The sequence below is a fragment of the Bombus fervidus genome, chromosome 1 (assembly GCF_041682495.2).
Source record: "Bombus fervidus isolate BK054 chromosome 1, iyBomFerv1, whole genome shotgun sequence".
Taxonomy (NCBI): Eukaryota; Metazoa; Arthropoda; class Insecta; order Hymenoptera; family Apidae; genus Bombus; species Bombus fervidus.
In genome coordinates this window covers 19,985,147-20,001,648 of record NC_091517.1, presented here as the reverse complement: position 1 = coordinate 20,001,648, position 16,502 = coordinate 19,985,147, and the positions used below count along the sequence as shown (strand labels likewise).

Genomic DNA, 16,502 nt, shown 5'->3' with positions numbered 1-16,502 from the left:
AATGTTCATCGTGTACATTTGTTTGTAATTGCTACAGTGTAATTTATAATCAAGCTACAGATAGAAAAGCTGTATGTTGTGTGAAATACCTAATCTTACAGAAATTAATCTTAATGAAATTAGCACATGGAACATCCCAAAATTTTCGAGAGAAAATTTATCTTTCTTTTCTTAAAGAAAAAAATGTAAGTCTACGTAAGACTGTAGTTTCTGAATTTGCGGAGCGCCCTTCATAAAAGTTCGCAACGCGATCGAAGAAACGAATCGAACGCGGGTCAGAGACACGTTGATGCAAGGATCGTGTACCGACAATTGCAATTAATCGAACGAGTCCACTGGAGACGAATGCCACGCAACATTATTAATTTTTTTCAGCGGGAGTCGGCTTCGAGTCCTTAATTTCGGCATGGGGCAGAGCGCACCTTTAACCCATTAATTATCGGAGACACAGCTCGCCTAATGGCTCACATAAAAATCTTACGATGTCCCCGATTAAGGAAGGAAAGTTACGATAACAACGCCGATAAAGGTGCTGGGACGTATATCTGCATACGCAGGTACGATTACGTTGCTCCTCCCTCGTCGACGTCGTAGTCTCCCAGCCAAATTACTTGGGTACAAATTGATATTTACGGGTTATGTTAATTCGCGTGAAACCGGACCTTTAATAAATTCTGCAATATCAATCTTTCGCCGCGTCGCTTCCTCGCGCGGTCCCGTCCGATTATAATGAAATACTCGAGCGTCCTCTTCGCTATTTTTTCTTCTCGTCTCAAACTGTATATAGGGCTGAACGTGTTTGGATGCCAATTACCGTTCAATTTATTCCACGATTGCTGCTGCTCGCTAAATGAAATTTGGGAACAAGAAATAATGGAACCCTTGAAATTTTATCGAGCATACTTTATTAACCAAGTAAATATTTAAGACCGTATATAAAATATAGAAAGCATTATTACCCATTTAGACATTAATACATTATTACAAAACAAAAAAAAAAAATCTTTATACGCTAAAATTGGGGGCAGCTGAAAGAAGATATACGATATCGAGTCGACAGAACTGATTTAGCGTATTGCAAATTACGACGCAAAATGTACGGCGATATGTTAGGGAGAAAGTTCCCCCAGGAATGTTTTAAAACGAAGAAAATTCGAGGTTCGTGGAAGATCACCTGTCCCCTGAGAAACGTCAATAAAGATGTTATAGCCATAAACAATTAATTAGGAATCTCCATGCTGCGAAGGAAGCAGATTCACCTGTCGCATAAAAAATTGTGTTAAACGCGTATTGGTGCCGTAAACAATTAATTAGGAATCCTCAGCTTATAAGAATAAACGAGATAGATGGGAACAATTTCAGGTTTGAACAGAACCACCTGTCGCACGGAAACTTTCGACGAAGATGTTGAATTCTTCATCGTGAGGATCTCGAGGATGAGAGGCATAAAAATTGGCAAATTGTTCCTTCCTTTCATTCGTAGTAATTAGTTCTCCGCTAAATAATTCTCCCATTCTATCGTTTCGGGGAAAAAAATTATGCACCAGTAACATTCAAAAAAGGAATTCAACCACCGCCAAGCTAAACTTCGAGCGAGAAGACGCGAGTAAAGATGAAACGCGAAGAGAAGGGATCGCACGATCGCTCGAGGTATACGTTTCGCAAGCGTTCGTGCAGAGGCCGCGTTACCGAGACCAGCGTCTTTCGATTTTCATTCCGCTTCTTTCCGCTAATCGTGACTGAGAAGTCGTAAAAAATAAGGTCGCTTTACGAGTAGCCGGAGATGGGAGAGCGGATACGTTCGCAGAAGGGCCGTACTCGGCCGTGTCACGGAAGGTGGCGAGTTCATGAAAAATATGCATCACGCGAGCCACCTCTTCCCTCTACCTCCCTCGTGCTTTCTACCGACGTTGCACAGGTGCACACGACCGTTAGAAAATATACGTAGACCCGACGATCGTAAAGCGAACGACCCAAATCTGTCCCGCGTTGCGCGAGACGAACCCGTGTAACCGGAGATTTTAATACCCTTATTACCAGCTACCGTGCTTCTACCTCCAAAATACCTTATTTTCATCCCTCTCGATCTATCCTAGGTATAACTATCCTGCCTCGTGAAAATATCGTTATGCGACAAGCTTGGTGCGATCAGAAACATTTTTACGATTGTTTAGTACAGTTAGCACTACGGTTAATTACTGTGAATAATCAGTATATTTTATATTAATTGTAAATGAAACATTCCTTTTTTCTTTTTCTTTTCTTAATTTTGAGGATAATCGTGACACCAAAGTCGACCTGCGTGCGATCAACTCGCGAACCTATCCCAATCATCGACCATTGAAATCAACCTTCTGGCAATCGTGCGATCTGGATTAATTCCCCTCACGACTTGTCGTTCGCGCATCCAATCGATACCCAAGGAAAATGCAAAGGTCAGCTCGACGCTCGAACCAACAGGAATTTTCACTCGAACGTTGCTGTCAGGGACGATTCATGAGTCACGATCAACGACACGGATTGCGATGACCTATGGCGTGGCCACGGAGACAGTGGAAGGCCTTCGCGTGAAACCGTGAATCCCGTCGACAACGGTTCTTTTCGCTTCGAGGAAACTCTGGCGATCGTCGCCTATCGATACGCCGTATGTTAATGAACCTGTCAGCCGCGTGATCATCTAGCGCGCACCTCGTCCGTGATCGCGAGATATCGCCATTTGTATGCATGACGCTTTGAGTTTTTTCTCCCGGTGCGACTGCACGATGTGGTTTGCGGCGATTTCTAACTTCGTGACATTTTTAGAAATTTTGTTTGGTTAAACGTGTGCACATTTTGTTTCGTAAGAAATTAATAGCGCAGCTTTTTTTTTACTTACAATTGGTGGGCGATTCGAGATAATTTGGTTTGGTGCGTATCTTCGCGGAAGAGAACATGGAAATAATTTCGGAATCGTGCAACGGGTATCGGTCGGAGGACGAAAAAGGCGGCACCGTGTCGTCGGCACTGTTTTTGCCCCCATAAACTGGTTCCCGGTCGACCAGGTGGCATGGAAGCCCACCGCCGCTGTAGCCGGCCAAGTTTTACGACTTTTCCAGAATTTTAACGACCACATTGAATGCCTCTTATGAATTTTCTCGGCCAATGTCGTCGAGTATATCGGTCCATTAAAATACAGGGCCTTTAACGGTTCGTTTAAATGCTGATAAACGCACGGAAACGAATATTAGACGTGGCTTCTTAGTGGCCGCTATCTCCGAAACTTGATCGAATTTACTCGGAGAAACCGCTCGACGTTGTTGTTATATTCTCCTCTCATTGAATCTTTTACTCGAAATACACTTTACAAAATTTACTGCAAACGTGATCATGCACGAAATTTCTGAAAGTTATCCTCTAGTTCATGAATAATAATCATCGTTCCACTTCAGCTTTTATGTCATTCACCGCGACATCGTTCGAGTCACAGCGTGAAAAAGTTACGGCGTTCCGGGCGACACACGACCACAAGCGAACCCCTGGCGGACACAATGGAACGCTGAGCCACCCTCCGCTCGGTGTTTCGCATAAAAGGCGAAAAACCGAGGGGCACGTCACTCGTGTGAACACGCGTGTCTTGCTGTCCGTGCAGACCGTGACGCCCGCGCGGATTCCGCGTCGCGAATGCCGCGCGCGCTTCTGTTTCTGTCGTTAAATTATTCATTTACGCGTGTCGCGGCCGGAGGGTGCCGCGACGGACGGAAAAATGAAGGGGTGAAAAAAAAAACTACCGGATGAAACGAACAGAGGGACGAAACGTTGCGCGATGTGGAAAAAGCGGTGTGTAATTGAGACCGGATAAAGTGAAACGGGAATCGAGTGGAGGAAGTCTTGGAATGTTAGGGGAAATGCTGATGGAAAATATTAAGCGAGGGATAATTGTTTCCAGGGGTTTCACATTTGATTTGTTACCTGAAAGGGGTGGATGGTGTTCTGCCAAGTTACTTTATGAATAATATAAGTATTCAGAAAACGAAGTAACGAAACAGAAAGATATATTGACAGAGAGGTCGAAGAACGAATATGGAGAATATGAAAATGCGAAATGAGGAATCGTTGTATCATGAGCTGATAAAAATAGATAATTCCAAATGCGCAATCTTTAAAAATGTAGCAAGACAGTGATTCAACTATCGGATGATCAAATTTGAAGGGCACGATACGTTTAATCGTTACAAAAAAAAAAAAAGAAGAAAAAAAAAGAAACGCCACAAATCGTCTGCGGAGCAAAAAGAAGTTGCTCCTGGTGAAGGGGAATGGGACGGCGAAAATGGAGAGAAACGGAGGAAAGAGAGGAAGATGCATGGTCGAGACAACAATGGCGAGGCAGCACGCTTACGCGACTTCGCACAATGGCAGAGCGCGAGGTACTGTCAAAGTGGTGTCAACTGTCAACCGAGGACCGTTCCGAGGGGTGGCAGAGCGTGGAGACACGGCGCGCGAGATACAAACGACGCGACGCCCCGAGAGACGCGCGACGCGAAGCGTGAACCCGAGGAAACCGCTCGACCGTTTTGCGTGCCATCACTGCCGGAGAAGTTGAACCTTTGAAGTTGGAATATGTGGAGTGTAATGGGATGGAACGGCTCGCGTGTGACAAAGTATCTGCGTATATGGGGGGTCTCGTGAAAATGGATGGAACCACAGCTTTGAAAAACGAATATTGCAACTTCGTTTTATGTAATTCGTGGCGAAAGGAAAAAATTAAATATCGATCGATCCCTCTGCGAAGTAGCGTAGGAGAAAAAAAACGATTCACGCAGAAAGAAACGTGATTACAGGACATGTAATCACCGTTGACGAAAGTACGAACGTTGCTGACAGAGACATCGACGACACGCGTGTTCTTCGACATGACGCTAGGCACAGGGACCATCGACGATGTAACGTCGTGCGGATGCACCTCGCCGCGTCTGATAATGCATTAACGCCGACGGATCGGAATATTAGCATAGCATACGCCCATCGCATTTGAATTGAGAGGCAGCAGCCCCTCGGCATGGAAGCAGAAGCGAAGAGAAGGCGTCCCAACGTCTCTTTGTCATGCTAATACGGGCCCGGCATCCATCCCCCGGCCGCTCAGAGATGACTCTGCACCGTTTACGCTCAGCGGACGACGACGACGAGCTTCGCTCCCAGAGACAGCGAGCCGACTGGCTTCCGGTCGTCCGGAATTTCCTGCGATGAGTTCGCGCCTTTCCTTTCATCTCCTCGGACGCATTTCTCAAAGGTCGCTCCTCTTTGTCGTCGCTCGTCCTCGTGCTTTCCAAGTTTTCCGATGTAAAGCTGATGGCTGACTGTTCTCTAAGTGCCGAACTTCTTACTGGTTACATCGTTAAAGTGAACTTTTTGCGCTCATCGAGTTTTCAATTACGAAAAATACGCGGGTACTCTTGACGGAATTAATAGAGACTTGGACGATAAGCAACAAGTGTAACAAAGCGATCGTTTCGTCACACATACTCGCAATGAAGCTGTATCTTCTACGCCCGGGTCAAGTTCGCTGTTCACTTTCGAAACTTCTCCACGAAACAATGCATCATACGTTACAACTAAACTCGTCTCAGTACGCTCTTCGAAGTTTCGCAACCGAGCACTTTCTCACGACTTCCTGCAACCCCTCTACGTTCAAGTATATTATACTTTTCCAGTTGATATTCATTGCCGTGCATTTATCTATATCACAATGGTTCTACATTTTTCATTGCACCAGTTAACCTTACGGTAACTAAAAGGCTAACCGATATTTTGTATCGGATCTACGAAAATAATTTATTGCTTTTTTTATTTCACACCCAATAACAACTAAAGTGGAACATTTTCGTTTTCCATTTAGGTCGACATAGCGAAAGCGCGATTTACACCGAATCAAATCACCTCGACACCAACGAGCCGATAGAAAAAGCAGTACGGTGAGAGGCGAACCCCTTTCGTGGAGGAGTCGCGAGGCGTCGTGACCCCGTGGTGTCACGTCGACGCTCGCGAGCGCAATTAATGGCGTGTCGATATCGTGGGATAAATGTCTCTGCACTAAGGCATGCATCGGGTGAAACCGATGCTGCGGGCTAGAATGGGTGGATCGCGACCTTACGAGTCGCGTTTCTCGCACTATGCCACGCTTCTTCGCATCGAGAATCTTATGGAAAATGTTGCACCTCGCCACGTGAGATTCGTGGAATCGCGAGAAAATACGTGGATTGCTATGAGACATGGTTCTCTACATGGATTAGGCGAATAGGTCGGAATATGTCGGAATAATTGGATAGGTCGGAATCGTCCGATTTTGATATGATGGCGTGGTGAATGCATTGGTATTATACTTAGTTGGAATTATGAATATCATTGTAATGTAGGTATTATGTATTTCCTAAACCTACAACATGCATTTTAGTTTCCATTATATCTGTTATTCTAGTAATTATTATGCCGTTTCATAAAATTACCTAGATAAAGCATAACCTTTTACTTCGAATGTGGATAATGTAATTTTAATAACAGCGAATATCGATAATGGCTAATTAATAGTTAACGGAAATTTAATCACTGTATTATTATCCATATAAGAAGTTCTCAATGATTAATGAAATTGAAATATCATATTACAATACTTTTTCCATAAAATAAGTTGCAAGAAACGAAGTCGTAACGAAATATCAATATGGTTTATCGTAAACATAAATTATGTTAATTGTAGAGACGTAACATTGATACAGCGTTTAATAGGACATCTGAAACTATCTACGTTTGAAAAAGCTTGACATCGAGATGAAATTGCAAACTTGAAACCTCCTCGCGGCTTCCTCATCGAACATCTGATGTCCCATACATAATTAAAAGCCAATTACCGAGCAAGCACGGCCTGCTGGACGCGGCAACTATTTTTACTTTTGAACTTCGTACAGGACAGAATAACAGGACAAGTTTAATCGCCGTCCTCCAGCGATAACGTTTATTACTCGATGTACTTTAAGTGTAAATTAGAAGTTAAGCAGGCGAATGTGGTAATTACTGCTATCGCGTCACATCGTGTTTCGTGTCACATTCGTCAAGCACCCCTCGTGTAATTAATTTGATACGGCACAGTCGTTTCAGATAAATCACAAATCCATATCAGAATTGCCAGTTGCATCGATGAAAAAATGAGAGGTAATTTTTGAATGCCCGACTGACTAATGAGAAACGTGTGACGCGATCCAAGCTATAAGTTATGAATCTGTGGGATTAAGCAACGAGCGTAGCGTGTAATTCTTCGATTCGGTTTCGACCCTACTAGCAACCGTAACAATAATTATGAATATGTATAACGAAGCTTCGAAATCTTCTATGTATCCTTAATTTTATTTTAATTGCAATTCCAAAAGCGAATCGAAGGAAAATCTTAACAAATCTCCTAAATTATTTGTCGCAAAATATTTCGATGTCTTCGATCGAATAATTAAACAAATTTCTGTAAAAGTCAACGGGAGAAATAAGCAGCCCGATCGAGCGTGCATTTCATCGAACCTCTTATTCACGCACGCAGAAAGCAAGGCAAGGCATGATCGTAGATGTGCTCGTCCCGATAACTGCGAACAATTAGTTGATGCTGAACGATACGTCGATGATGCATCTATGGTGTCCGACCTTCGACGATCCGCGGGAACGAGTGCGTTAACGATAAGCGGCGCGAGACGAGAAAAAGGAAAGTAATCGATTCCTGGCGCGGGGAAACGGTTACAAGCGTGAACTAGCGCCGATCGAACGACGAGACGAGTTTTTTTTTCTTTTTCCGGGATAATTACACACGCCGCGATGACGCGGTTTCTGTGAAACTTCTTAGACGACTGTGTGAATGCTCGATACGCCGGACAGCGACGATGAGGCAAATTAGTCGAGAAATAAAGGAGGAAAGGCGGAGATTAGCCGTCTCAGGGATCGTGAGAAGATTTCATGGATTTTATATGGAACTTTTTTTCCTAATTGTACGTGCGACTGTAAGGTTCATGCGTTATGTCACTGCATTCTCATTCTCGTGTTAAATCGATATTTCGGTTATGGAAAGAACAGAAAGTATTCCCGAAAATGGAAAAACAAATGGAAATGTTTCCAAGATATTATCAGATATTAGGATCCAAATTTTTGCCAAATTAAACCCCACCAATCAAATACGTAAGGAACTTAACACCACAGAATCGTCGCTCGTTAGATATATACTGCATCATTATACTTTCCAGATTCGTTCCTTTCTCTGTTTATATAATTATGTTTCCTAATAAAGTCACATTATTCTTGGGAGAAGTATTAATTATCATTCGCTATTGGAAGAACACCGCGGGCATTAAATGGCGAGGAATGTCCAAGGCGCGTGAGGCGGCTCAATGAGGAGAGGCTCGCGCGTCGCGTGTCGAAAGGCGCCGTTGAAAACGCCTGCCAGTCGAAAGGTTAATTAGCAAATAAATAATTATAACGGTGCGAGATTAAATCAGCCGGTCCGTGTCGGCAACCAGTGGAGAGCGAAGCTCGTGACCGCGGCCAACGAAGTAACACCCAGCTGCATAAACAATCTATGGGACCGTCGCGTGGGTGTGTCGGTATCGGCGATGTTTGGTGATCCGCGAAGCTCGTGATTTCTTCATTCGCAAAGATTTTTGTTAGAATAGAAAACATTCTGTTGGAATTGTTAGAAAGGTTAAGTTCGAAGGTTTTTGAAATTTAAAGGACGCTTATATTAACTTGGAAAATAAACTGGCGAAATATGAGCGCGAGAGTGTAAAACACATTGCACAGGTTACATCTAACATTCTTTGAAATTTCGACAAATTGTCAGATCAAAATCGTCGATTTCGGTATGTCGAATTTTGTTCGTGGGATGTTCTCTTTTGAACCGAAACGAAAACCACTCTCACCGAAATGGCTAATCGTAGCCCAGGGAAGATTCAACACGGTGGTTTCGTGACGTATCGCGAGTGGATCTCGCGACCGGGAGGGCGGTTCGGTCGGCGCGATCGTCGCGCTCCATGGAGAACGCTTTCGAAAGGGCTTTTCCATCGGTGGACGGGTATCGAGGCCGGTTATCTGCGAACGGAGGTGGCCAGCGACGCGGCAAGGGCCTGCTTGTAGGATCAGATAACGCCGAGGACCAGAGACAAAAGGATGCATTAGCCAACCGGCCGCTAATTAACCGATCTTCCATTTTCGAGGATAGGCGTGACTCTTTCACTTCGGCCGATCTTCCTCCTCGGCCACGTAATGACAAATCCCGCATAAATTACGAGCATGCCAAGGACGGACGTGATCGGTCACGCCTTCGCGTCCGCGCTGGCATTCGCCGATCGACCAACCCGATACCTCTCGAGCGAGTTACGTAACGCGTCTGGATCGGCGATTATTACTTTTACCGACTTTTCAATGTGATCTTTTGGATGTTTTTAGACATAGTACAAACGAATGGTGTACTATCGTCCATCTTTTAAGGATGCGACAACAAGATTGCGATATTAATTACGCAGAAAAGATTAGTTCAGCACACTCTAACCTGCTACGGATTTCGAAAACCGAAAACCTCACTTACCTAAAACGATCTCTCCATAATTATTTAAAGTCAATATAGTGAAACCACAATTCCCCCGCGTCAATTTTCCAAATAACTTCCTCACCCTCTGCTTCATAACATTTGGAATGAAACTTTTAGGCGGAAAGTGTTCGTAACTATCTGTCAACCTCGTTTATTCGACGCTCGCAGCGTCTCTTACGAGTCGAACGTTGCTAAGGGATCGAATTATGAAATTTCATATTTCGTCTAGTCGCAGGAAGACGTTGAGAATCGCGATCTCGCTTACCTGGAACAGAAACAAACGCAGAGACATTAGAGAGTGGCCGGTGATGCAACAGAGCCGCGTGGGCGGCGGTCCGTGGAAACATTAATCTTCCGCGAAACGCTCGCGGTTAATGAAATCCACGGTCACTTCTGGTGTCAGGGGACGAGTATGGACGACCTACGCGGAGTTACACGCGTTAGCTAACGAGTATCGGCGAGAGAAAGTACGTAACGCTGCACCGTTGCACGGGACCGATGCTTCTTTGACAAAGGCAATGACGGATCATGGGTCAACACTTTTGTTGCCGCTATAGTTTCCCAGAAACGAACTACGTGGAACGGGAATTTTATCCAAAGGTTCCAGCAACAAAGGTTGCAACCGACTTTGCTAATAGACAAATGATATTAGCTAGCTACGATTGCAAATCATATGGCAAAATATCAAGCTTCCACGACGCTTCTTATTTCTACAACGTAGCGCTTTTAACGCTCTTCAAGTAACAAGAAAATAACGAAACTTCCCCCGTTGCTACGCCGTACGAATCGCGTGAATTGTACGAACGAACGAGCCACCCTTGTCTCCCTGGAGGATCCTGCGCGTGGCCAGGTACTTATGAAATCGGGCCACCCTCGTTTCTCAACCCGTGTCGGGCCGATTGTCGCTGGAAAAAGGGACACTTGTCGCTGGGACACGCGCTGAAATCGTTCCGGCGGAGTGGTCGCGCACAAGTGCCCGCCAGTATACCTGGACAGGTGACATCCCGTGACAGTTTCCGGGTCGACCCTCCATAGAAGATTCGAGGGCGCACGAAAGCCGATTCGAGTCGAGTCACCGCGGTATTGTGAGCCTCGGGTTGGTGACATCACGTGCACGTCAACGATCCGCAAAAGCGTAACAGGATTAGCCCCGTCTCGGAGATTCCCCGGCCGGGAAGTCGACTGCTTTGTCGCGCCACCACGACAGCATCGTGCTCGGGAATGACAGTTCGAAAAGAAGATTACGGCCATTCGAGAGATCTATTGTCCACGCCATGTGAGATTCCTTTCGGTTCCGCCGACTATCTGCGATTGTGAAAGCACCCAGAAGGAGTTTCGGTGGCTTGAATACGTGTAACTGTTTAGATAGGATTTTGTTTGGAATATAGTGGTAATGAAGGTTCGCTGATCTTTACGTAGGGATTAATTGTAAATTGAATTAGATCAAATTAGATGGAATATAAGAAAAAAATGTGGTCCTGGTTCTTTGATATTTGTAAATAAAGGTAAAGCAAATAGAGAGTCGAATAATATCAGCTCTGTACAAAAGATAAAATGCTTTTATCCTAAAACACAGATACTATGTCAAAACGCATCTCTGTTTTTATATTCACGGGCACATTCACCTACTGCGAGTTGCTAAATTGTCCGTGATTCGAAACGCAGGTAAAGATTTTTGAAGCGGGAGACAAGAGTTGGATACGGTACAACGACAAAGATTCATCGTCGACCTTTCTAAGCGGATAATTATTTTTCGAGAGCTCTTCGAGAACTTCTCTTCGTCATCGTTTGCTGTTTTTGCGTCGGACATCGTGCTTTCAGTGCCACTCAACCGGGCACGGTTCCCTCGAAACGGCGATTTTTAAAAGAAAGAAATAAGTCGAACGATATTTTTTACAGCCGATTTGACAGGATGGGTTTCCATAATTTTGGAAGAACGTTTCAACTAGAGTATGTCGAAGTTCGAGGCTGACAAACGAAGGTAATGAAGGATTAATGCAAAGTTCAAAGTCGTTGTATTGTGAAATCGAATAGGATTAATGTATAGTGGAATAAGTGGAATATGCGAAGCGAGTTAAATTACTTTGTACTTATGCGTTCTTCGTAATTCTAAGATTTAGATATTCGATATCGACTACCTAACAATCAGATCATAACCAACGCGATATCAAACTAAAAAGACTAAAAGAAACCAAAACGGCAACTTTATGATCGTAAACAGTTCACGATACAGATCCGCCTATGACCATTACAAAATCGACGCTGTCGTCCGTATGCTTTAAACATTATTTCAAACAGAACAGCCATTATCCACCCAAAAACCATCGATCACGACTTCAAGCCCGCAAGAAGCCATAAGAAGGGCAGTGGTTCTCGCTGGATGACCAGCGCGTAATCGCCAAGTTTTTATTCAAGCAGAATGACGAGGCTGTATATCGAAAAAGGAGGACAGAGCGGCAGGCAGGAGAAACGAATCGGCAGAGAGTGATGAAATCGGCCGGGCCAAGCTGCAGCCGGGATGGAGGAAAGAAGGGCCAACAATTAACTTAAACGAAGCGGGAGTGGCGTGACATGTACTTTGTCGCGCACGTCTTCTGACATCAGCCACCGTGGGAGATCAGTCCCGTTGGCTTCTGTCTGTTTCGGTGCACTTTAACGTTGCCTAATGCTGTCTTCGCATGTGAAACGACGAAACGACGTCGTGGACGAAATGGGAACGCGTAAGAAGCGCGTTTCGACGAGATGGATTTTGAAAGATTGATGCTGAGTGATGTCCACGGTATTTCACAAGTACATCGCCGTTCATAAATCACTGGCCATTTTGCTAATTTACAGTGCACTTTCGAATAAGCGAATTCGAGTCAACGTGGAATTCGGCTAATCCGACTTTAACTAAAATTTTCCCTCGACAAACCTGCCACTGTTGTATTTCTATCGTGAAAGATTTCGTTGAAGAAATACGCGAATATAAATGTAGGTTTTTGTGTACGAAAATCCGAAGATATAGCCAAATTATAAACTGCTTTCGAAAATAACACAAGTACGAACCAGTCGGAATAAAATGTCGAATGTGACCAGAATTATAAAATGCTATGACGGTATGAGGCTGGAACGTTTAATCCGAACGCGTTATCGGATTATCGAGTTCACCGCTAAAGAGACGGGGAGGCGTTTTCCTGATCGAATCTTTTCCTCTTTCGAATCGACGCCTCTCGTGAAAGAGAAAAGCCACGTCGGTAGATCGCATCTTGGCCGTGACCCCGAAATTTTAAAGCTCCGCTAAAATCTCCGCTGCCCCGTCCCCGTTATCTACGAGACTCGATCAGCCGTGGAAGGATCGAAGGGCACATATTGATTTCGATAATGATCGATCCGACCTTCCTCCGTTCCTACCGCCTCGTTCTCTCCTTGACTTTTCTTCCTTCTTCTTGTCTTAGGACGCGTATCCGTATCGTGACTCAATTTAGATGAATGCGATACGCCACAAGCAGTGGAAGTTCTGTCTTCTTCGAGGAATTGTTATTGGGAATCTATGAGAACGCCGAGAATTATGAAGGGTGCTGATAGAAGGAACCGAAAAATTCGATCTTCCAAGGAGATTCTATAACAGGGAGTGGAGAAGCTCCGCCGGAGATATCGTTCGTTGCATGATTCTTCGTTTTGCTAGTTAGTCATCGAACTTTGGTAGTTAATGGCTACCGATTTAATTTCAAGATACGTGCGTCTTCTGTCAGCTAGTGCTCCGATAGAACATGGTTTCCTTAGATTCAATTCGAAATCTAAAGGATAGTGGTACGATTCTGAAATTGTTTATATAATACACTGAAAAATGTAGATTCTAGAAGAATTTAAACAATTCGTTCGAATGCGATTTCTTATGCATACGTGAGAAACGATTAAACACTCGTGGGATTCTATTCTGTCTCCAGAATGAAAAACAAACATCGAATCGAAGGATTGCATAAAAAATTGAATAAAAGAGGGGAAAAAAGACAGCAAGAGGTATTATTGACCAGATTGGGGTTAAACATTCGAAGCTTCGCTTTAATATTTGCCGATCGGCGGTGGGCATAGGATGGAATGGAAATCGCGTCGGGTATTTCGTTTCGTTGCGCGTTTCGTAGCCGCGAATCGATTTCGAATCGAGGGTCGGATGAAAGTCGGGTAGAAATGTAGGTGGAATATTCCAGGCTGTCCCACCCTTGCGAGGATGACGTTAATGGCTGGATAGATGTTCGATATCTCGACCTAGCTCGTTCCGAGTAATGACGAGGCGAACGTTCAATGTTCTGTCATTTACTGCTCCAGTAATTATTAATCCACGTTTACGATTACGCCGATGTTCGATCGGTGTGTCACGCCATCGGTGTTGTTCCAGCCGCGTCTATTGACGGGATGTCGTTATGGAAGAAATGCAGGTCAAACGATGAGAAACGTGGTTGCAGTTGTTTCCTTTCGGTCTTTCCTTATTGATAAATCCATGCATATTATAATAGATCGATCTATATCAAGCATACAATGTAGAATATAATTGAAGAATACTATATCTTTACAAAGAAGTAGTTTTAAAATTCCGTACATCGTCAATTACTTACATGTTAAAAGCTAGAGTCTTTTTCAATCAAAAATGCTTTTTCATTCGTTTCATCTTAATATTTATATCTTTGCCTTCAAGGAAACTTCAACGTTTCCGGATATTTTTAGAGGATACGTCTTTGGATCTAACGCCGGACACCTGAGTGCATCGAAACGCGCCTCGAGATATAAAAAGCAGCGCGACACAACCATTCTAAGATAGCGACATCACGCATTTCAATTTGTCTTTCACTGACGCGACGCGCGTCGAAGGTCGACGACGGAAACGATGCGTGGAATGCCAAAGGGATCGTCGAGTCCTGTCTTAATGCGTTCTAAATTACGGCGAATGCTCTTTAATTGATTGACAAAAAGCGTCGGCCGGAAAAAAGCCGCGTTACCTGTCGGACGAAGAGCCGCGTGTGCGAGCAGCTGCTACACCGTGTCATTGCCGCTTTCATTCGTTCCCTTTTGGTTTCATTTCGTTTCGACGCTCGAATGATGATCAGCTACCTGACAAATTGTCCCTTGATGCGGTGCCAGGCCACTCATTTTGATGACATTAGTTGATATACATTGGATTTTAAACGTAGATGAGGATGTTCTACTTTAATCGGATTAAAAGGGTTTTGTATATTTTATGATAATTAAGGCGAGTAAGATAGAAATTTGGGGAATATACCGACGTAATTGATGATCCGATATATGGCTTATCGCGTTCCTGTCTTATTATTTTCATGGCAGACGGTAAATATTGTCAATGAAATGCTTTTACAATATTTGTTGACCTCGATTGAAACTATTTCGATATCAGAAATCGATTTCCAAGGATGAAAGAGGGGTAGGAAGAGCGGTGAAGGATTGCGGTCTACTTCATCCGAGTGAGAATCAGCAATGCTCGAATAGTTGTTTAATACTCTGCCCTGTAGGACCTGAATCTGAGCATTTGAATTTGGTCCATACGTTGCTTGACAATAATCGATTGAAAATTATAAAAGACACGTTTACGTACGTTGACACGTTTAGAAAACTATTCTATTACTTTATCTATCCAAGCCAGAAACGAAATAAAACCCTACCGTGATTAGTAAACAGATGCTCGCATATAATCATGTTCGCCGCAAGACTCGTGAATTGGCGGGATCGCGGCACGGATTAACGAATCTCGAAGGACCTCTGGGCGAACAACAATCGATTATTTCGGGGCTGAGGCTTCGAATCAAATTTCCATCCCTAATTGGTTACCGGTCAAGGGACGGCGCTCGTGGAGACGATTGGTAAAAAGGATACTATGTCACCGTCCCGCAGTAATTTAAATCTCATTATATTGGTCCGTGGTTTGCGGTTTTCATTCAGTGATTCTCATTATCTTTGTCTTAACGCTTATAATCCTACAGACCAATTTGGCCAGACTTCGGATATACGTTAAGAATCTTTTTCTTCGGTATCGTCGAGCATCCAAAAATAAAAGTATCTTCCCGTAGCGCATACGTGAACATCGCAGATTAATTTTGGTCCATTTCCATCCCTAATAATTCAATGTAGCCAAGGGCGAATTTAAGCTTTCGCAGAAATTTAACAAGCTTTTTCTAAAACTGCTTCGTTAGAAATTACATTAGCGTCTTAACGTCTTAAACTTAACTTTTGAAACTTTAAAAACACGAACTTCGTAAAGTAACTTAAAATCCTCTTCATAAATAAAAATAACCGCGTCAAAGTAAGCGGAAGCTCGCAAAACGGCCATGGAAAGGATCACACACCTGGCTCACTCTTCTTCCTCGTTTTTTTCTTGCCGTGAAAGAGCCTGCGGTCCGTGTGTATCCATTTCGGCGTTATTGGTAATCAACCCGGGAATCACGTATAACGACAATATGAATTACGTTACGCCCGGCCTTGGCGGGGATTACACGAGGAGTAAGCGTCGGAGCATCGTCTCGAGCGGAGCGCGAAGGTAGATACGAAGCAGAGGGACGAAGAGGAGGATGAGGTGTTGGACCAATCTTGTGAAATTTCGTGCCGATTGATGTAATTTCCGCGCGACGACCGAGCTCCGTCGCCGCGCCGCACCAGGGCCGCAGGATTCGTTGAATTCCGATCGTAATGGACGGCAGAGGCTGGCTGGCATCCGGCTCGGTTATTTAAATTACGGGACGTTACGGGTTTTTAACGATCCACGGCGATGAATTCGTTCGCGTGGATGCCCCGACCGCGGGGACGTGAAATTCCTCGTCGAGGGAGCGCGGATTATCCGAAAAATCGCGCTCAACGGGAAACGGTACTGCGATGTGTTAATTAGTAGAACGATTATAACGTGCGCAAGCGAATTTCGTGTTTGTTT

The 16,502-nt window shown here is 44.1% G+C and overlaps 1 protein-coding gene across 2 annotated transcripts in view; it reads right to left on the bottom strand.

Annotated features, from left to right (window-relative positions):
* LOC139989485 (uncharacterized) overlaps window positions 1–16,502 on the bottom strand; it is a 264,665-nt gene that overhangs the window by 93,457 nt on the left and 154,706 nt on the right. The gene's annotated exons all lie outside the window — the stretch shown is intronic.